Source organism: Mustela putorius, unplaced genomic scaffold (genome assembly GCF_011764305.1).
Source record: "Mustela putorius furo isolate JIRA1106 unplaced genomic scaffold, ASM1176430v1.1 tig00003834_pilon_pilon_pilon, whole genome shotgun sequence".
Classification (NCBI taxonomy): domain Eukaryota; kingdom Metazoa; phylum Chordata; class Mammalia; order Carnivora; family Mustelidae; genus Mustela; species Mustela putorius.
Genome location: NW_025421987.1, coordinates 40,533,508 through 40,556,488, shown reverse-complemented (window position 1 = coordinate 40,556,488; position 22,981 = coordinate 40,533,508). Strand labels below are relative to the sequence as shown.

General features: G+C 40.7%; 1 long non-coding RNA gene across 1 annotated transcript in view; it reads right to left on the bottom strand.

Annotated features, from left to right (window-relative positions):
* Positions 1 to 3,442: 3,442 nt before the first annotated feature.
* Positions 3,443 to 22,981, bottom strand: part of LOC123394387 — a 235,800-nt gene continuing 216,261 nt past the window's right edge. The window contains exon 4 of the long non-coding RNA XR_006609098.1: positions 3,443 to 3,762. This is a non-coding gene — a long non-coding RNA (uncharacterized LOC123394387). The remainder of the gene's footprint in view (positions 3,763 to 22,981) is intronic.

Below are 22,981 nucleotides of genomic sequence, written 5' to 3'. Positions count from 1 at the left end.
GGAACACTACTGCTCGCACAGCAAACGGAAAGCCCCTTCCTCACCGCTGACCTTCAGTCTCTTCTCTCCTTCCCGCTTCTGCACAGGACACAGGCGCTAGCACGTGTTCTCTGGCCGTCTTATTGCAGATTTCAGGTCACCTTTCGCTCTCTGCTTCAGGCTTTTGCCAAGAGATAGTGGAGAGCTAACGCAGCGTTCGGATTCAACTCCATAAGCAGAAGCCCAGATCTCCAGAATCACCAGCCATCTTCTAGGCGCTTCTTGCTTCGACCTCAGACTGTGTCCTCGGGTGGTCTTGTTCACTGACTCGGGGGCTTCCACTAAACCTGTGGCTGTGGAGAGAACATGGGGCAGCCTCACGAGGCAGATGAGCAGGAATGGAGCAGTTGAAGCAATAATTTCTCAGGTCGTTACCAAGTGCGGCTAATAGATTATCAGTGCCTTGCATGCCAGCCTTGAATATTAGTTTGAAATTACCTTGGTTAAACACCCAGGGCTGGAGTGTGCATGCCGGTGCATTCATGAGGGAAAGGGATTTAGTGAGTCTCTTGAGAAATCCTCTTTTCCCTAAGAGGAACCTGCTCCATGGGCTCTTGGGCTGTCCCAGCAAGATGCCTGATTTTATCCCCATGCTGTAACCCCTCAACACCAAACCTGGGCTTCACTAGGAGACTGAGCCGGATTGGTTCCTGCCCAGCTATAGGCAATGCTCTTGCATCCTTTTTGGCTTTTTCTGTAGTAACTGAGAGCTGGTATGAAGTAATTATGTGGAGGCTCTTGAATCAGGTTGCCGGAGCCTGAAATCTCTCCAGGGCACTTCCTCTTAGGCAATTAGTCACTAAATCTCAGTTTCTATTTCAGTGAAATAAATGTTAATAAAAGTATCTGCTTCAGAGGGTTGTGGAAGGGTTAACTTAGGTAATGAATATAAAGTGCCAGCACAATGCCTGGCACATACTAAGTACTTAATAAATGTCAGATGCTATTAATAATCCTCTACATTTTTATAGCACTTAATTACTTTCCAAGTATTTTCACATAGTTTCACGTGACTCTCCTAACCAACCCACCAGGTATAAAATGCAAAGCATGTAGTATCATGCTCATTTTTACCATGATAAAATGGAGTTTGTAAATGATTAAACGTTCTAGATTCTAATTAGTGAGAATTCATTCTAATATCTTGTCCCCTTTCAACCATCCCTCAGCTGCTTTAAGAACCCAGACTAAGAAAAATCTTCTACTCACATCAGAAAAAGCAGGAAACTTAAATTATAACATGTGCTTCTCATCAAATAACAACCTCTCTGAGCTTGGTTTTTGCATTTATGGTATTAGAGGGCTTCTTCTGCGACTGATCATCTGTGGTCTTTGGTTCTCCTTTAACAATGGGGCTGGTTCCAGAGATAAACGGATGATAAGAGATAAGAGATGGCTCCTTGCTCACTGGTTCCCACTCTACACAACTCCCAGGACCCTTAGGGTATATTGCCTGCACTGTAGCTACTTTTGCTAATATGCTATCTTCCAAGGGTCATCAAGCTCCAGGAGCACAGAGAAACCATTTTAATTGTTTCCCCTAGAGCAGCTAGCATAATGCTTCCCACATTGTATTCAGTAACTACTTGTGGACTAATGATTTTGTACTTTTGGGTTCCCTAATTAAGGTCTAATTTTTTTTTTAAGAGTTTATTTACTTATCTGAGAGAGAGAGAGGAGAGGCAGAGGAAGAAGGAGAGAGAGAGAATCTGCAGTAAACTCCATAGTGAGCTCAGGGGAGCTCAGGGCCCCATGTTGTGCTCAATCTCATGAACCTGAGATCATGACCTGAGCAGAAGGAAGAGTCAGATGCTTAACCCATTGTACCAGCCAGGAGCTCCTACTTCAGGCCTTCTGTGTCAAGGTCAGCCTCACTAATCTATCAATTATTTTGATTTTATGAGTTAGACATTCAAAAAAACCACAAAAAACTGCAGCTTTCAAAGGTTTTACCAAGAGAGTAGGAGGGGGACACATTTCTATAAACTTACATATTGATATTGTTCAAAAAAAAGAAGTCAGTGCTTCAAAGTTCCCAGGGACGCCCATCATGATCATCAGTTATCGAGAAGAACCAAAAGAAAGTCTTCCTGCATTTACCAGCATTGATCTTTCAAGAAGTTAGTTAGAATGAGTGTGACTCTGAGAGCAAGATATGGACTGGACATCCTGGCATGTCCCCTCTTTTGTGTATTTGGATTCCAAAGTGAATAATTTTGCAGCTTTCATACAAATCAGATAATATTCACTTAGTTAATGGTGGTATTTTTATAAGTCTCCATGAATAATTGAGGCCTAGACCATAGTGTATGTTGCAAATAACATTCTTTTACCTTTAAAATTGAACTTTACCATGAGATCAGAATTGAACAGTGAACTAACCAGAAGATAATAAACAAAACAAAACAAAAACAAATGACAGAATACAAAAAAAGTAACAAGAAGACAGTAAAAAAAAATGATAGGCTACTTGGAGGAGTGTCAGCACATGTAAGTTAAAGAAATACAAATACATGCCTCCTTACCTCTAAATACTTCAATTGTTCTTAAGAACAAGAGTATGCTCTTAGAAAATATAGCACAATTATTTAACTGAGGATATTTAATATTCCCACTGTATTATTACCCAACAGAAGGTTCATTATCAAATGTCACCAACTGTCCAAGTGATAACAGTGTTGATGAGGATGCAGAGAAAAATGGAGCCCCCTTGCACTGTTGTTGGGAATGCAGATTGATGCAGCCACTCTGGAAAACAGTATGGAGGTTCCTCAAAAAAGTAAAATAGAACCACACTATGATCCAGTAATCGCGCTACTGGGTATTTACCTGAAAAATATAAAAACACTAATTCAAAGGGGTACCTGCACCCCCATGTTTACTGAAGCATTATTTATAATAGCCAAACTATGGAATCAGCCTTAGTGTCCAATGATAGGTGAATGGATCAAGAAGATGTGGCATATATCTGCAATGGAATATTATTCAGCCATAAAAAGAATGAAAAGTTGCCATTTACAACAACATGGATGAAACTAGAGAATAAAACACTAAGCGAAATAAGCCAGTCAGAAAGACAAATACCATCTGATTTCATTTATATGTGGAATTTAAGAGACAAGACAAATGAACAAAGGAAAACAAAAAAAGAGACAAGCCAAGAAACAGACCCTTAACTATAGAGAACAGATTGATGGTTACCAGAAGGGAGATGGGTCTGGTAGGGAGGATGGGTAAAATAGGTGATGGGAATCCAAGAGTACACTTACTGTGTTGAAAAAAAAAAAAAAGTTTTACAAAAAAAAAAAAGGTCCTAATAATGTCCATTATGACAATCTTCCCCACCCCCATACCCAATTCAGAATCCAACCCAAGAGAACACATTTCATTTGGTTGTCTTGTTTCTTTAGTTTCTTTTAATCTGGAACAATTTCTTAGACTTTCATTGTCTTTTATGACATTGACATTTTTAAAAGAGTACAGCCCAACTGTTAAAAGTTTGTATGGTAGTTCCTCACATTTCCATGCAGGTTATGCATTTTCTAGCAGGTATAGTGTGTAAGAAATGCTGTGTCCTTCCATGACCTCCAGTCAGCAAGCCCATGATGTCAGGTTGTCCCATTGTTGGTGACATTAATTTTGATCACTTGGGTTGAGGTGCTCGGTGTCAGGTTTTTTTCCATTAGAAAGATGATCATTTTTCCGTTGGTATTAACAAGAAATCTGTAGAGAGATATTTGGAGACCATAAAAATATACTGTTTCTTTACTGAATTTTTCACCAAAAATTATAGAATCTCTTGATAATTCTATACCTAATTACTATGGATAACTGCAAAATGGTGGTTTTTAAATTTATTGTTCTTTCTAGATTTATGATGTAACATTCTACTGTAAAAAGAGCTTCCCTTTCTCCCCTATTATTTATTTATTTATTATCAATATGGGCCCATGGGTTCTTATTTTATTCAGTGGGCTATAGTAAATTACTGTAATTACCCATTTCAAAGCACAAATTGTAACAGGTTTGATCAGACGGAGCCCTTTCAAGTTGGCTCTTGTATCCTTTTGACATGTCCTCATCATTTTTCGATTCTTTCTTTACTTTGCAGCACAGCAATATGTTCTGAGCTCATCTTGGATTTTCTCTGCCCCAGTCCTGGAATCTCTAGTCCTTTTTCGTGGAGAAATGAGACTTAGAATTGCAAATGTAGGCATAGGCTTTGAAAGATATTCTGTGTCTCCTCTGTTTATGTCTGAAGTACCTATTTAGGCAAAGCTAACTGTGTCCATAGAGCCAAACAGTGGATAACTCTTATTGGTTGACCCAGTGGTCTATATCTTAACAAGAATGTCAGTACTAGTTTTAATAATGGCTGCTTGGAGGGTGCAATGAGGGTGAAGAATCCTACTTTAAATGTTCACATTGATTATGAGACATCTACTAATTTCAAAAACATCAAGATGTGAAAAAATTTGCATCTTAGAATCAAGAAAATAAGCAGTTTGTCTTAAAGAAGAGCATATCATTATGGCTTCATGCAGAATCATTCAAATGACTTAGAGAAAGCATTCAATAATGTTCTAAACCGCTTTGTTTATATTTCTTCTCTTGTTATCCTTAACTATACTTTCTTTTATTTTCACTAGGTTTCAACACAAGTATAGGGGCTAGGTCAAGTGAGTCTATTTTAGTTTTCATAGATACATGAAAAATGAAAAGAAATCACAGCCAGAGCTTCTATTGCTCAATGATTGAACTTAAAGAAGATAGATCATCACTAGAAATAGGTTGGTTTGTTCCACATTTTCTCATATATCTAAATTTTAATAGGTCTATTATATCATCTTAATGAATTAGAGAACTAAATGGATTTTAATAATAACAAGAACATTTTATGTGCGGATATGACTTTGTAGTTAACAAGCACTTTACAAAGGCCATCTTACCAAAGGTAGCAGAATGTATTAACTAATTAGGAGAACCTGTTGGGGATCTGAGTGCCTGGGGTACAAGTCCTGTCAATGCTGCTTACTGGATCTCTGTCCTTAGGCAAATTACTGAAACTGTCTAGGCTTCAGTTTTCTCATCTGTCAAAGGAAGATAATAGTAGCACCTGCTTCCAGAACTCACTGAGGATGAAATGAGAGAATTCAGGGAGAGCGCACAGACAATCCTCGGTACTGAGTAAACAGCTCAATAAATGTTAGCTAATACACCGTAGATCAAAGAGAGGTCTGCATCATTCCAGAATCTCAAGGGGACACAGTCCTTTGGTATACACAACCTTCATAGGGCAATTGAGTATGTTTTCCCTACCTAAGAACCTAACTTGATTTTATAGGAAACATCTTCTTAAGCTCTAAGTCCGGGATATGACGGAGGACACAGTACCACAGGTTGGCCCGGGTACTTACCTAGCACGGTTTAGTTACCTAGCTCTTCCTGGTTCCCACTGCCAGCAGCTTAATCCTTTGCATAACCCAGCCTCTTTGCTCTCATCTAGTATCCTCCCATTCATAGGAAAACCACGGTTCCCTTGAGCCGGGTCCAGAAAGCAGAGAAAAGGAGGAAAGAGGACACAGGTAGGAAATGTGTGCTGGCTCCTCTTACTCGGGTTGTTAGTCCTGGATGACTCACTTCGTTGGTCACAAGTGGTCCTGAGGGTACTTATCCGGGGACAACACCCACAGATGATTAACATTTTCAAGAAAGAAGAAAAGACAGACACCTTTCTTCCATAACAAGGGATTCACCATTTCCCTTTGAATTCCTTAATTGGCCTTTCTAATTAGAGGGATTTGCTGCTTTATTTAGCAGTCTTTGGCTGTGATCTATGTGGTTTCTGCAGGCCTGGGCCAGATTGTTTGCATCTTAAAGGAAGTCCAGGGGAGTCCTACTCCTTTCTAGGGGTTCTTTCATGCTATTCAAGGGTTTGAGAGAACTGAGGTCAAGGACAGTCCATTAGTGTGCAGAGGAAGGAAGCTGGGACTCCGCCACCTGTTTCAGAGCAATGACATCACTCGTGCTGGCTCAGCTCCTACAATGTCGTGTAAAGCTGTGGATGAAGCAATATGTGTTAGCAGACTGTCACCAGGTCCTCTGCCATTTGCACAGCTCTTGTACTGTGAAGTGTTAGCATCTGCACTACTAATTCTTGGGAGAGTCTCTTAAGTTCTTCCTACCACGCAGTTTGTCTAAAGGGTTCCATCTAGGGGCGCCTGGGTGTCACAGGCGGTTAAGGGGCTGAGTCTTAGTTTTGGCTCAGGTCGTGATCTCAGGGTCCTGAGATGGAGCCTTTCGTCAGGCTCCACGGTGGATCGTCACGTGAAGTCCGCTTGGGACTCTCTCTCCCTCTTCTTCTGCCCCTCTCCCGGCTCTAGTGTGTGCCCTTTCTGTATCTCTCTCTCTTTAATAAATAAATCTTTAAAGATTCTACCTAACTAAAAGCTGGAAGAAAAGAATTCTTCATTTGGGAAATGTCAAAACATGTGGAGACATGTGGGATAACAGCAAACAGAGTTCACTAGGGATTACACTACAACGTGGCTTAAACAACATTAGAAAACAAATGTAATTATCTGATCATCATAAGAAGCAATTCATAACAATTAACGCTTCAGGGAGGTGTGTTTCCACTGACCCTGCAGAAGTCTCAGGTGTTTGTTCAGAGAGACGAACTGACAAAGTAAAAGTCCTTTTAAAATGAGGGGGTTCGACAATGTTGTGTTTGGCACTTCACTCCCCTGGTGGCTCTTCCTCTCCTGAACCCCTCTACCCAAACCACCCTTCCCCTTGCCCACCGAGGGTGGACTGGTAGACTCAGAAGTGTCTCTAGTCCCAGCGTTCTGTCTTGCTCTGGATAGTGACATGATCGCTTTCTGGAATCTGGATGTCTGGCTGCCTTGTCCCTTCTGGCTACCGCGTTAGTGACCAGGATCTGCTGTCTGGCCTTTCCCTGTGAACGTGCATTTCCCCAGCCTCAGGCTTTTCATGGCCACTCCTGCTCTCTGATTTTTGCCCTTGAGTTCAGTGGCTTACCAAAGACCTAATTCAGCAGCCTGTCTGCCTCTGGCTCTTTAATTAGCTCCCCAGAGGCTTTTCTTAAAAGTCATTCTGGATCATTTTGAAAGGGGCATTTCCTTAATATAAAGCTCCCTCCTCATCAGGAGGTACAGCTGAAAGCTTGCCTTAGCCATCCTCTTACCACGGCCTCTGATTACGAAAACATGTTACTAGAAGGATCAAGGATGAGATAATTTCTTTCTTTGTGCTTTCTTTTACTACACAGATATTATTTGGCCATTTATTATTCTAAATACAATGCAAAGGCTACAATGAGGACTATATTTCCATTCCTGTCTCAGAAGGCTTACTGTCCAGAGCAATAGTCCTTAAACTTCATTGTCATAAGAATCTCCTGGGAGTTTGTTAAAACACAGATACCCAGGTGCCATAACTCAAAGATGATAATTCCACTGTTGTAGAATAGGTCTCAAGAACCTGCATTTTTATTTTCATTTCTTTAGGATTTTATTTATTTATCAGAGAGAGAGAGAGAGAGAGAGAGAAACAAGAGAGCCAGCACAAGCAGGGAGAATAGCAAGCAGAGGAAGAAACAGATTCCCTGCCTAGCAAGGACCCCGATGTGGGGCTCGATCCCAGGACACTGGAATCATGTCCTGAGCCGAAAGCAGACACATAATGACTGAGCCACCCAGGCCTCCTGGGGATTTGCATATTTTCCTTTAAAGACTTTATTTATTTATCAGGGAGGAAGGAGAAGGAACACGGTCAGGGGGAGGGGCAGAGGGAGGAACAGAGGGAGAAGCAGGCTCCCAGCTGAGCAGGGAGCCCGATGAGGGACTCCATCCCAGGCCTCTGGGATCATGACCTGAGCCAAAGGCTGTCACTTAACTGACTGAGCCACCCAGGTGCCCCTGGAGAATCTGCATTTTTAATAAGCATCCCTCCCTTGCCTGGAGAATGGACACAGGGTCCCTGTGGATACTTCAAGAATACTACTCGAGGACAGAGCTACCCCAAGTCAGGTCACCCCCTGCTGGAGACACAGTTTTGGAAGCCAGTGAAAGGAAGCCAAACATGACCAATATGTTTGGTTTCTCTAAATAAAATGTGGAGCTCATGTTGTATCTGAATTCTTTTTTCCTATCAGGATCCTCAAACTGCTCTTTATGCTTTGATCTCCCTTTCCTCATAGGAGGGAGCATTCTGTGTCTCGATTTGAAAGAAGGAGATGGTGAAAATTATCATGCAGTCTGCCACACACCACACAGCACTTTGGTGGAAGGTTCAAGTCAACACACAGCCTTCACAACATAACAAGACAGCATCTGCCAACAAAACAGCTTCCCCCAAGCTCCCATGTACTTGGATTACCCAATGATGCACAAGTAAGAAATGACTTCACTTTCTAAGGTCATCAAGCCATGGCTGGCACCCAGGAATGTGAACATTTTAGATGATCTCCAGGTAACCACAGTGCTGGGAACCACTGTCGTGAGGGCAACGTGTGTAGAACGTCAGATGCGTGTGGGGTGGATCTCCTCACCTGTCCCACCCGCTCCTCTGTTCAGCTTGAGTCTGTTGAAGTTGGTGCTCCTGCCTATGCTTTTCCTCCTTGGGCTATCCCCGGATCTTTTTTTCTGTTGTTCTTACTTCCTTTTGGAAAAGTACTCGGGGCACAATTCCATCTGACTGCTTGGAGCGACAACTGCTCTCTTTCCATATGTGTTCACCTAACTCCATTTACCTCCAGATTTAAGCCTGTGGATTCTCTCGTGTATCTAAACATTGCTGGTGTCAAGGGACCGACTTGGAGTACAGGAAATTACAGATTAGATAAATACATATGTTTTAAATCGGTATTACATATAATTATATAGAAATTATGAATAAATAAAACATTATTTACATATATAGGTACATAAAGTAGATGGACATTTCAAAAATCTTCAAAGTACCTTGCCATCAATTGTCAACTCCAGCTGTCACCTTCATCTTCCAATATTATATGATGCTTATATCAATACTATTTTTAATGGAAACTGTAAGGATTTTACTGGCTGGCTCTCAGTCAGAGAAATGCTTGGAGAAGACCATGTCAAAATCATGTCAGGTATCCTCAAACTCAGGGAAAAGGCAGTAAGAGGAAATCTCTAATTATCCTAGTCAACATAACCTGAATGGGCAAGACGAGTTCATAGTCAAGCATGAAGCACGCCAGTACTTGGCCTTCAATTGCTCCTCTTTCTTTCAGTTCTGCAAACATTTTCTTGTTAATTGTGTCCTTGGTGGTCTAACTTGAACACCAGTATCCTCAGTTCTGCAGTGTTTTTTCTTAAATACCCACTTTTTTCATTTTTTTTCCCCCCTAAGATGTAAATGACCATTTCAAGGAAAACTGGGAAGTTCTTGATGCTGTAGCAAGTGAGGGTTTGGGTTTTATAAGCCTTCATTCAAACCCTGCTTTTCCCCTTATTAGCTCTCTGACCTTGGACAAGTTGTATGACCCCTGAGCCTCAGCTTCCTCAGCTATAAAATACAGTTGATAATAGTGACTCCCTCAATGGGATGTTGTAATGAGTAAATGAGAAAAGGCACACAGAGTGCTTAGCACAGCATGGGCCCACAATAAGCATTCATTAAAGGTTACATTTTATTGTTATTGTTAAATTTTATTGTTATTATTACTAGTCTTGGGAACATCTGAGTTTTCATAGGTAATAGAACTTTTAGAAAAAAAAATAAAACTCCTTATATCAGTAAGCAAATAAATGAGGATTTGGGGGAGCTTAATAAATGTTCTTGCCTGAAAGAATACCACTGACTTTTGAGTAAGTTTATTGATTCAACAAAACTGTATTGTGCATGGGCTATGTGAGTTATATCTCCATAAATTAAACACACACACACAACACTGTATTGTGCACTCTTGACTATGCAGGGCAGGAGAGAGGAGATACTAAGCTAAGGGAAGCACAGTTCCTGTCCCAAGACTATGAATGGGAGCAATCAGAGCTGACAGTATCCTGACTCACCACCTAACACATTCCTAGAGTGGACTTCAGCTCTCTAAGGAGCATATGCATGAATGAAAGTGTCAGCAATGGTACCCAAGGTTCTCCTCTCTGAATCATTTGATAGCCATCCAGCCACCACTGGACACAGGACAAATCCTTTCCCATTCCACATTCTTTCCTTGCCCAGCCCTGTGTCAGGGTGGTCTCTGTCAAAAGTCTCCTTAATAAGGGGTTGGGAAGTGGTAATTATATAAACAGAGATGATAAAGATCACAGAATTATTATTTTTATGAATCTGATGTGCTGCCCACTGTGCTAAGAAGGCAACTCAGAATTATTATTTTGAAAGATTTTATTTATTTGACAGACACATGGTGAGAGAGGGAACACAAGCTCGTGGAGTGGGAGAAGGAGAAGCAGGTTTCTGGCTGAGCAGGGAGCCCAGTGCAGGGCTTAATCCCAGGACCCTGGGATCACGACCTGAGCTGAAGGTAGATGCTTAACGACTCAGTCACCCAGGCATCCCCAGAATTATTTTTATTTTATTTTTAAGTAATCCCTATGCCCAACATGGGACTCAAACTTACAGCACCGATGTTAAGAGTTGCATATTCTACTGATTAAGCCAGTCAGGTGCCCCAAAGATCAGATAATCAAAATGCAATTCCTTTCTTTCCTTTTTTAAAAAATACAATTTCTACGTTCTTTTTTTTTTTTTTTAAGATTTTATTTGTTTATTTGACAGACAGAGATCACAAGTAGGTAGAGGCAGACAGAGAGAGAGGAGGAAGCAGGCTCCCCGCTGAGCAGAGAGCCCAATGTGGGGCTCAAACCCAGGACCCTGAGATCATAACCTGAGCCAAAGGCAGAGGCTTAACCCACTGAGCCACCCAGGCACCCCAATTTCTACATTTTCTATGACAGGCTGGAGGAGTGGCATAAGAAGAGGAGTAAGTAATTTCCTATGACTTTGGATTTGAAACTGCACAATGCATATTCTGTGACATTACTGTGACAGTGAAAGTGCTGGCTAGCAACACCCCCTTGCTGATATAAATCCATTTGTATGAGTTTTTTCCCCTCAGGTCTTGGAAGTGCTGAAATATGTATAGAAGTTTTCTGTCCATTGGCTTACTTTTTAAATTTATTTGGGGGGGGTGGGTAAGAGAAAAAAAATGTTAATTTTCAAATTAAGAGACACAGGGAAGTACAGTTTGGTAAAGCAGATGGGTCAACAAAGAATAATTTTAGGCCACAAATTATTCTCATGCCATTAACCTTACTTAAAAAAAAAAAAAGAAAAACAAAACAATAGGCTCTCAAAGATAATTCTTTGGTCACAGTGTGAAATATTTTTTCCAATAGCAATGGAAAGGCCCCATAATAGAGTGGACAAGCCCTGAGCTGAGAGTTGAGGAACATGGGTTCTTACCCACGTTTCATATTGGTCTCTGTGACCTCAGGCACATTTTAGAACCTTTCTGGCTTCAGACTCATCTTCTGAAAAGCAAAAATATGTGATGCTTCAGACCTCTTCCACCTCAGACACACCATGGCTGCACGAAGTATGAGAATGTAACATGGAACTCACAAAGCCACTTAGATTAGTGAGTGGGTATCTTCCCAAGTTGCATCAAAGTTAGAGACATGTGGTTTTTAGAGAGTGTTTTACCTTCTAACCCTGGATCTTGCCTTTCCAAACCCTGAGCCTAAATAGCTCCTCAGATTGGCCCTGCATTTGTTCAAGCTGACTATTGCCTCTGCTGCTTCATACCCCAATTTCTCTACATTTTTATTTAGTTGTTATCGCCACCCTGTTAGGCAAGTATTATTTTTTCACTGTACAGATTAAAAAAAAATTAGACTCAAAGAAGTGAGATACTCTATATTCCACAGCTGGTGAGTGGCATAACTTGGACTTAGACCAAAATATTTTGATTTTCATGTTAGCTCTCTTATGCTGTGCCTTTGCGGTAATCCTGATTTAAGGGGAAAAATCTATTAAACCTTGGTGAAGAAGTTGTCAGTTGATATATTTTTGTCATTTGTCACCTGAGGCCTTACCTACATTGGTGCCAATTAAACTGATGAGCTGCCACTTGTTCCTGGGAGACACTGACCATGAGAGACCTAGGGAAATTACTTCAATAATACCACCAAGCCAAACCATGGCTAATTATTATTATCCTTTTCTATCTCCTACTGGTTATACATCATCACCATTCATGTGTTAGCCAAGCCAGAAACCACAGTCATCTTTGATTTCTTTTTTCTTCTCTCCCATAACATATATTCTTCTTTGGAAATGCTCTAAATTCATCTCTCCCACCCTATATCCACTGCCATTTCCCAGAGTCAGCTTGAATCAGTTGATCTCCCTGATTTAAACTCTATTAGCACTAGAGCAATTAAAACACACCACAAATTCTTTTTCAGAATTAGAGCTTTCACTGTGTGGCTCCTTTTCTTAAAACCTCCCTTCAAAGAAACAAACACAAAACCCCACAAGATTCAGACTCCATAGTATAGCATTAACATCCATCCCCAATCTACTCCCCTATGTAGTCACTCTGGCCTTCTGATTCTGCTGAACATTCACCCTTACTCTATGGCTCCATTTCACCCAAGAAGAGCAGATAGAGAATGAAAAGAGAAGAAATCAAAGGATCTGATTCTAGGACCTCAACATTTTGTCAATTGAAAAGAAAGAAGCCATTCAATGGGATCAAGATAGAGCAATCTGAAAGGTGAACAGTCCAGTATTAAGCATATACATGGAAGGTGAACAGTCCAGTATTAAGCATATACATGGAAGAAGGTTTTTAAGAAAGTTCTACAAGGCCCCTGGGTGGCTCAGTTGATTAAGCATCTGACTTTTGGTTTGGGCCCAAGTCTGATCTCAGGGTCATGAGATCATGCCCTGCATTGGGCTCTATGCTCAGTGTGGAGTCTGCTTGGGTTTCTCTCTCCCTCTGCCCCTTCCCTGTCATGCGCATGCTCTCTGTCTCTCCTCTCTTCCAAAGACATAAATAAGCTTTAAAAAAAATCTTAAAAAAAAGACCTGTGCATAGCAAAATGTTCTTGGTGACATCATAGGAGCTTCAGAGGGCACAGAGGAACAGAAAATGGGAGTCTGGGTCAGAAAAGTGAGGGGCTGACATGCATGGGAGCATCAAATTGGGCAGCTCAGTGAATCTCATGGAAAGGAAAGGAATAGAAGTATAATGGGATCTCATCTTATCATCCAAGGTGGGTTGTAATTTGACTAAGATTCTCATACATAAGTTATCCTCACTCTGGATTCATTCATTCATTCACAGAGTGTTTAATGTAATGCAGGAGCTCAGCTAAGCAAAGGAGAAAAAAGAACACTTAAAATTCCTGAGTTGTTGTCCTCAAGAAGCCCATAGTCCTATTTTAGGACTGTTTACTTGCCATTCTCAACCCCATGTTTGAGAATGGCAAGTAAACAGTCCTAAAATAGTGTAAATACAACAGTAATAAAGGTAAATTGAGGGAATTGAGAATACATAGAATGCTGAGATCCAAGAAGTTTTCTTCTTATGGGAAATGGTATGAAAGACATTGCTTTAATTCGACTTGGGTTTTGAAAGTTTGACTATCTTGCATGTCATAATTATTAGGCTTCATAAGTCTGGAAGCATGTGTGAGATTACAGCAATGATAGGTAAAGCCACTCCTGCCGGTGTTGTGGACATTTGTCCTTCACCTGTATCATCTTGCCCTTTCCAGGCAGTGCCAGGACTTCTCTGTCATCCTGGGCTTTTGCCTCTCCCTCCATCATTTGTGCTCTGGACCTACCAATCTCTACCCCATCCTATGACCACTGACTGCCCCTCTGTTGATTTCCTGTGAGTCTGCGACTTCTGAGCTCTCCAATGAGTTCTGTAGCTACTCCACTGCTACTCCACTCCACTCCATAGCATGGGTTTGGGGCCCGACGCTGTCCCTGCCATTGGAAATATGAAGCACACCCTTCTCTTCACTCCCCACAGTCTAGCTCAGTTCAAGCTCCGCCTTTTAATAGAACTTTACTGGAGTTCTGCGTGGCAGAAGGGAATCGCAATCAATAGAGTTACCTTCAACTGCTTCTTGAAGTGCTGCTTTCAGAGCTTGGGGGTCAGGTACCCATTCACAGTTTCCTTGTATCATTGCCTGATCAGCTCTAAGGCTTTCTGTCTCTTTCCAAGTTTTTCTCTGAAGCCCGGACTGATCAAACTCCATCACCAGGAATCTGCTAAGTCTACAATCCTTGGAATTCGATGCCAACAGTCCTAGGCTCAGAGAAAAAAAGCTAGACTTTGGTTAGGTGTGAAGTCCTACTTTCCAAAGTCTCATTACTTAAGATTAGTGACTTATTGGGATGACTGCCAATGGGCATAATCACTTTCTATAAATGAAATGTCACCTCCTACCCACCAGAGTATGACCTTGTTCCCAATCTTAGCAAGACAAGGTTTCAGTAAAGATGTTAATGATGATAACAAAAATGTTATTTTTTGTTATCAACATTATTGATTAATCTAATCCTCAAAGCAATCTCAAGAGAGATGAACAATTATTTTCCCCATTTTATTTATTTATTTATTTCAAAAAAAGATTTTATTTATTAATCTGACAGAGAGAGAGCAAGAGAAGGAACAAGCAGGTGGATGAGAGAGGAAGAAGCAGCCTCCTGCTGAGCAAGGAGCCCAATGCAGGGCTCAATCCCGGGACCCTGGGATCATGACCCAAGCTGAAGGCAGATGCCTAATGACTGAGCCACCTCGGTGCCCCATTTTCTTCATTTTATAGATGAGAAAATTGAAGTACAAAGCAGGTATGTAATTTGCCCAAGATCACACAGCTGGTAAGTGGCAAAGCTAGTATTTGGACCCAATTGTCTGATATCAGAGCCTATGATGCCGCTACCCAGTACATCCTACAGGTTCACATCCCAGAGAAGCCCTCTGTCCAAACTCTGAATCACTGTTTGTTTTTTATTTTTAAAATTGAGATTTAGGGGCGCCTGGGTGGCTCAGTGGGTTAAGCTGCTGCCTTCGGCTCAGGTCATGATCTCAGGGTCCTGGGATCAAGCCCCGCACCAGGCTCTCTGCTCAGTGGGGAGCCTGCTTCCTTCTCTCTCCCTGACTGCCTCTCTGCCACTTGTGATCTCTCTCTGTCAAATAAATAAATAAAATCTTTAAAAAAAAAAAAAAGCTTTAAAATTGAGATTTAATTCATATACCCTCTAGTTCACTTTACAGTGTGCGGTTTAATAGTTTTTAGTATGTTCTCCGATTTGTGCAGTCATCACCACGATCTAATGCTAGAACATTTACATCACCCTTTCCCCACACAAAAAATCTCATATTCAGTAGCGCTCGGTCATTTCCATTCCTGCTCCCCTCCCCAACACAACCTGCAACTACCATCTCTATTCTGTCTCTATATAGATTTTCTGTTGTGGACATTTCACATACATGAAATCACACAATATACAGTCCTATGTAATTGGTTTATCTCATTTAGCATAATATTTTCAAGGCTCATCCACACTGTATCATGTATGAGAACTTCATTCTTTTCTATTGCCTAATTATATTCTACTGTATGGATATACCAACTTATTTATTCATCAGCTGATGGATATTTGGAAAGTTTCCACTTTGGGTCTATTATGAATGATGTTGCTATGAAACTTGAGGTACAAGGCCATGTGTATTACTCTTTAGTATATACCTAGTAATGGAATTACTGGTAACTGTCAGTTTTAAATTATTCATAATAGAAGTCATCAAGAGCAGCGTCTGCATAGAATTTCCCCTGGTTTGTTATCATTGGTCATCTATGGTTTTTACTATGGGAAATCAAATTCCACCCTGCAGTTCTCAGGTTTTAGGATTGAGTTCAGTGATTCAAGGATCTTTGATAACACACACTCACACACATTTACATATACACACATTCACCAGAAATATAAGCAAGGATGTATAGGCATGGGGTTGTCTACATTTCTATAGAGAAAATAAATACCCTCCTTACCCTCATCCCAGCTTCTCCTCCAAGTAATCTCATTTGAAGCAATATTTCTTGGGCTCAAACCTGTATCATAATTCACGTCATCAGACTGAACCCCTGGTTTCTCACTGAGAAGATCTACTTCCTTCACAGCTTTGGTATTATTGTTGATGAATAATGCACAGAGTCTTGCTTTGCATTTTTGCAACAGTACTTGTTTAGGTGCTTTTTGTAAACCGAGGGACCAGAGTGCCCTAAAGGAGCAAGTCCTTCCCTCTTATAAGCCAGAAAACGACTTCGGTTCTTTCTGGTTCTATCAAGGTTTAGAAAAAAACACAGAGTTTGATTTTTTTTTTTTCAGCTTGAACATCATGGAAAAATGCCAAAACACACAGATTTTGTTGAATGGGTTTAAAGTCAAAGACAGTGCCCCTGAGAACTGCAAGGCAGCTAAAGGATTATGTGAAGAGTTGACATATATAAAAACACAACAAAAAATTTCACACGTAATTATTCTAGGTGCCTGCAAACCAAACACTTTCCAACTTTTTTGTTCCATTATTTCACATTACTTGAAGGGGTTTGCTTTTGGGACTACGTCCTACCCTTTTATTCCCTTCAGCTTTCTTCACAGAGTCCCTCCTACATAGGACATGTGCACCTAGCTATTTGAAGCGCAGGTCAATGAAGGGGAACAGTCTGTGTATTGGTAAGTAAACCTCGGAAAAGGTCCACTAGCCATTTGTTTAGCAAGCTTTATAACATGTGCCTCCTATAGTCCGTGATTCACCCTGTAAATTCCCCTTATTACCCTGGTTTCTCTCAGTTTCTGTTCGCTGTGGCCCAGTACCCCACTGCAGGCTTACATCATGTTACTCTCCTCAGAGCCACCTAAACATGGGCCACATTGGCTCCCTGCAATTCTGGGCAACATGCATCTCTTCTTCCGGGGACTGTCCTTTGGATTGAAAAAATACACGTTTGAAAATCGAGCAGACCTTTAACGTGTTTGGCCCTGAGGTAGAGAGAATCCTGGAGGAAAAATAAATCAATAAAAAGAATAAAAATTCCTTTCATAGCAATGATTTCCAAAGATGGGCTGTCCATTTTAGACAGGCATTCCAAAGCCATAGCCTTAAAATTCTTAAAAGTTACTGGATGGATGCCATTTGATTTTGGTGACTTATCTGAATTTAGCTCATCAAACAAGTTTTGGGTCAGCATCTATCTTGAGCTGTTAACTCTTCTTTCCTTCTTCCATTCAGATGACTGACCCCTCTCCTAGAACTTCCCAGTTCTGAACTGTCCATACTGTGTAGATTTCTGTCCCAACCAAAAATTCTAAGAAATTCCTGGGTGGGAGGGTGCCCTCTGCAGAACTAAGAGACAAATGCTTCCCTAGTTCCTGGACCTATTCTCCTAGTCTACTTGACTTCCTGACCCACTTCTGAGCCTGCTCCTCTTGTGATGCTTGCCTGCCTAGACTTGGGTTTTTGGTCCACTTAACTCACATGCTAACTTTGTGCTCTGGCTCCTTTCTGGTAGGGAGAGTCCAGTCTTCCTTATCACCAAACTGCTAGTTGTGTCCATTTTGTTGTGTCCATTTCTATCCTCTTGTAGAATCATCACTGCTTTTTTGCTCTGTTCACTACCCTGAGGCCTCTGCCATGTTCTCCTGGTTCAAATATCCTGCTTTATTCTCATGTTCTACTGCTGCTGATGGTACCAGCATGACTTAGAACATTTACCCCTACTCTACGTCAAGTTTCTGACCTCTGCTCTGCAGCAGAAGATACTCGGCCAAGATGAATTTAATTCTTTTCCCTTTTTGTTCCCACCCCCAATCTGTATAGGTTACAGAGAGAGAGAGAGAAGAAAATAGGGAAAGAATATCAGAGGCAGCATTTTAAAATGATGATTTGAAAATTGTCAGCGGATCTGTAATGAATCATCATTTGATTAAAAAGATAAGCTTCTCTAAATCTACCATAAGTTAAATTCACTGAATTAACTAAATTCAAATATGATTTTTAAAAGGGAAATAACCAAAGGAGGATGGAAGAAAATTAATTTGTCGATCGTTGCCTAACGTTTTAATATTAATACACTGATTTTGGAAGCATTAGCAAGTCCTGTTATACATATAAGGAAGAATCAGAGGTACTCTTAGATAAAGAATTGGAAATGAGACATTGACTCCATTTTGTTCAGCATTGCTGCTCAATCCAGATGTTAAACTTAATAATGAATTTAGGTTTCACAATTAGTTTGATTAGTCAAGTATGTTGATCATAAAATATAGTAGCTCAGGTTTTTTTTAATATGCCAAGAATTATGTTAAAAGCTTTATATGCATTTCATGATTTAATCCAAGAATAGCTTTATTTTGTAGGTATTAGTATTATTTTCACCATTTTACAGATGAAAATGTGGATGCCCAGATAAATTAATTACCTCCTTCAACATCACCCAGCTGTTAAAAACTAGATTAGTGATTCCAATGTAGGCTACCTGACTCCAAAGCCAATGCAATTAACTGCTCAGTGCCTCAATAAGAGAATTCTCTTATTGCTTTTTTTACTCTTCCTATTCCTATACTATTTGTTCTGCCTGAACATGAAGGAAAACGACAGTGTTGATTCATTGGGGCTGTGCTGCTCATGTCAATGGGGGGAGCAAAAGGTTAGATCAGTGAACATAGTCTTTAAAAAAAAAATACTGCACAAAAATGTCATTTCTCAAGATATTTCCGTAGTCCCTAAACCGACTACCGGAGGTCAGAGGGACAAAAAGCAAGTTACCTGCTCATCTTTCCAGACTTCAGAAGGAACTCATCACCCAAAATATTTTACAAGTCACATGTGGACCATGAAAACTTTGTAAATTCTTAGAATCCTTCTTAGCTTTATAATAGCTATTGTCCACTCAGTGTATATGTTTACTGAATGTGTTTGTTGTATGCTCACTGTACTTGTCTTCATTTGAGTTGCCTGTAGCAGGCATCCTCCTTCCTTCCGTGGTTCATGACTGGTGCTGGAGTCCATTGGACTTTATCTTTCCATCTCCTGCTTCTCCATTACATAACCACACCCTCCTATCTCTCAGCCGCCAGCCAGCCCTCAACACTCCCTGGGTTTTCTCTTTTCCTCTGCATCCCCTCCAGGTGAAGCATACTCTCTTTTTTGGTTCTCTTTTTCTCTGGATCTATGCTCAGCATAAATTCAGCCGTTGGTTGGATTCAATTACTTCAAGAAGAAATGAATCCATTCTAAATGTTACTCTTTAATTGAATTCAGCTGTAAGTTTCCCTTGTCTAATTCCATCTTCTCTGCTCACCTGTGGCACCAACCTTACAGCTTTATCACCTGTGTGTCTCTCTGTTTATCATGTTTCCATAAGCCTTCATCCATCCATCCCTGAGTGTCTGGGCCATCTTAAATTTGGCAGTCCATCTATGGCCCAGATACCTTGTCAACAGCTGTGTCTGTCTGTCCCTTCAGGCATCTTATATGCTTTCCCTGAGTGGTACTCCCATCCTAGCTGAACTTTCTTCTCTAGTTGCTCCCAGACATTATCCATTTATAGTTCTTCATACTTTCTTTGCAGACCATAGGCATGATTTGTTTCAGAATATCCAGGGGGTACAGAGTGGCTCTTGGTTGTGGCTACCCAACAAGGACCATACGCTTCACTAGAGGAAAGGGTCCTGACCCTTGATCCCTTACCCCTTCTATCAGACTTTATATTAACACAGAATGCCATTTTTAAAATGTACTACTCTGACACTGAATTGATGTATACAATTACCTCAGACTTCTACATTTCAAGACTCAGTATTAAGTTTTATGTGAAAGGTAAGCCATTTTAAAAAGCAGATGAATACTTCTTTCACTGACAGTAATGCCAAAAATTATATTGTGAAGCTCTTCTTTTAGGTAGATCTCTTTGTATAAGGTGTATAGTAGGACTGGAATGAAAAGATTTGGTCAAGTGCAGTACACGTGGCAGGCATTACCAGTGGTTTGAGGCCTGCCCACCCCAGTATCTCCAGGGAGACAGTGGATTTCAGCTGCTGCATCATCAACCTGTTGCCAAGGAAACGAGAGGGCAAAAAAATGTCCTCAATGACATTCATTTTCAAGGCAGTCAAGACACCCCTGAAAGGAATTTCAACAGTCCTATGAAGGAAGCTAAAATAGGCTTCTAATTATAAATTCTAAGCTGTCTCCTCTCACACCAGGTTATACCGTCAGCTTAAATTTGTCTTTCAATCATTTTCTGTTTACCATGGCATATATATTCCAGTTGTAAGAACAGCGAGAGCGTGTTCTTGGAGGAAGGAAGAGGCCAAAGGAGAAAAGAGTAAAAGAGAGAGAGAGGCTAGGGGAAAGATGGCTAATGGTGACGTGGTCACAACACAGAACACACAAGGCGAGTGAAGTCCTAAGTCCTAACCGAGGGGACCGGCAGAAATTTCAGTCCAAATTTGTCAGATTTTAAATGGTTTTGTAACTATATTTGTGTCACAGCAGATACAGAGATTCTCTGCACATATGCAACTTAGAAAATAGGAGATTTGGTTCACATTTGTGGTTTTTGATTTTACATTCAAGTACAAAATACACAGGGCAGGACTTCTGAGTAACTGCTTTGCATGAGAGGGTTCCCTCCCCTCCAAATGTACAGAAAAAATGTGTTTCATCAGTTTCATTAGCACTTATAAATTCCGGCATGCAAAGATTTAGCTCTATATAATGTTTGGGGAGACACGAGCAAATGTGTGGGAGTGTGGACATGTCTAACATAAATCTCTGTGAGGACATTAATGAGTCTGTCAGCAAGAAGTTCCTAGGTACTTAGGCTCTGTCCAGAATGCACCATTAGCCTCTCCTCAGCAACTGACCCTGGGCTTTCAGTCAGTTCTTTTCTCTCCAGCAGCTCTCACCCAGGCCCACCAGCACACCTTCTTCCTTGTATAATGTAAAGCTTTTTCAAGTTGCTGGGCCTCAACAATGAACAATATTCTCTGAAAGGAAGTGTTAATGAAATGGTCTAGACCAGTGCTTCTTAACCTTTCATGTACGTATGAATCATGCAGATTCTCATTAGCTAGGTCTATGTCTCCAGTCACCTTCCAGGTGATGGTGAGATTGTTGGTCCAAGATCCTGGACTAGAGATTCCCTGAAGGCAGCAGCTGATTCTGATTCATGTCTAATACTGTGACTAGCAGGACCTAAGTACACAATATATCTAGTTTTAATGAAATGAACCTTCTAACACTTCCCACCTCCACCCACACTTCCAGAAAGAACTCCGAAGTTTTGAGTTATGGCCAATGGAAGGTGAGCAGAAGTAATGTGTGTGCCCTTTCCCACCATCTATTCCCCATTCTGCTGGTAACCATTGGACCTAAGACATGGTGTCACCTAGGAGAAGGAAGGGCCCTGGGCCCCTAAACCATGTCTTGGAGGAGAATTTGCCCATTGTTTAGTTATCCATTTCAGATTTTATATAAATGACAGATATTTATCATATTTGAACAATTATGTACTTTTTGTGGTTACAGCAGCTAGGATTTGCTTAATTACGTATTTCTCTTATAAGTATTATCACATTATATTATAGTTGTCAGTCTCTCCCCCTGGAATGTGCATATTATAGTGACTGACACAGAGTAGGAAGCCAAATTTTCTCTGTGAATTAGCAAAGGAAGATGGCCATTCACCTGTTCAATTCATAGAGCACCTGTCATAAATATAATTAAATTTTCACATCCCATAAAAAAAAGAGGTAGAGAAAGAATCAAGCTTATTTAATTATGCTTAGACTTTAGTTTCTTTCTTTGGAGCACAGCTGGTAATGGGTAGGGGGCGGAGAAAAGGTACTGCTACACAGGCTCCTTTACTTTCACTCATGGCATGTGTGACCTTTCCATGACAGATTTGATTGCCATGAGAGATCTGATTGTACAGAATGAAAAGGGGTGAAAGAAAGGGTGTTGAAAAGTAAATATACTTATCCCACTTCCACCTCAGTGGAAGTGTATGGGCAGCAAGCACAACTGCATGGAAAATTGCAACCTAAAGTGATTAAGGGGAAAAATATATATATATGTAGCTATATATGGCTATATAATCCACCCTAGCTACATATGGCTAATAATCTACTTTTTATTTAGCCCTCCTTCTTTTATCATACTGTGCCACACTTTATATACATCACATAATCTTTACGACAAATCCTATAAAGTATTATCTTCATGTTATCAACCCAGAAGTTAAGTCTCAGAGAGGGCAGGTGACTTCTTCAATGATCTGAACTCATTTATATGGTTTTAAAGCTCAGTTTCCCCCAACCCCTGCTCCACTTCACTACACTGAGCAAAAAATATACTTAGGAAGACTTTGTTACAGAATATTTGAAAACAGAATTATCCTGGAAATTAACGACTTCTGGTTGTTGAAGGTATTTTTTGAGACCTTATAAGCAACAGTACAAGAGAGACATATTGTCTCAGTTTCCAACTTCCATGAGAGGCAGACATGCTGGATATGTGAAATTCCTACGGGATGGCATAGAAGGTAAGGGACACTGCCTGGGGATCATCACATGCTTGCTGAGACAGAGGCAGAAACAAAATACTTTGTGCTCTTACCAGTAAAGAAGTGAGGACTGTGATGTCCCTTACCACATTTTAACTTGGGTAAGGTACCAGGAAGCAAAACCTTGGGTCCTCGGACTTCTAAACCTCTGTCGTCCCACCAGACTGGTCTTCCTACACCTGGAGATGTGGGTCAGACATGCTCAGAGCTCCCATAAAAGAGTGGGATATTGGCCCTTTTATAATCTTTTATATTAATCTTTTAAACCATAATTG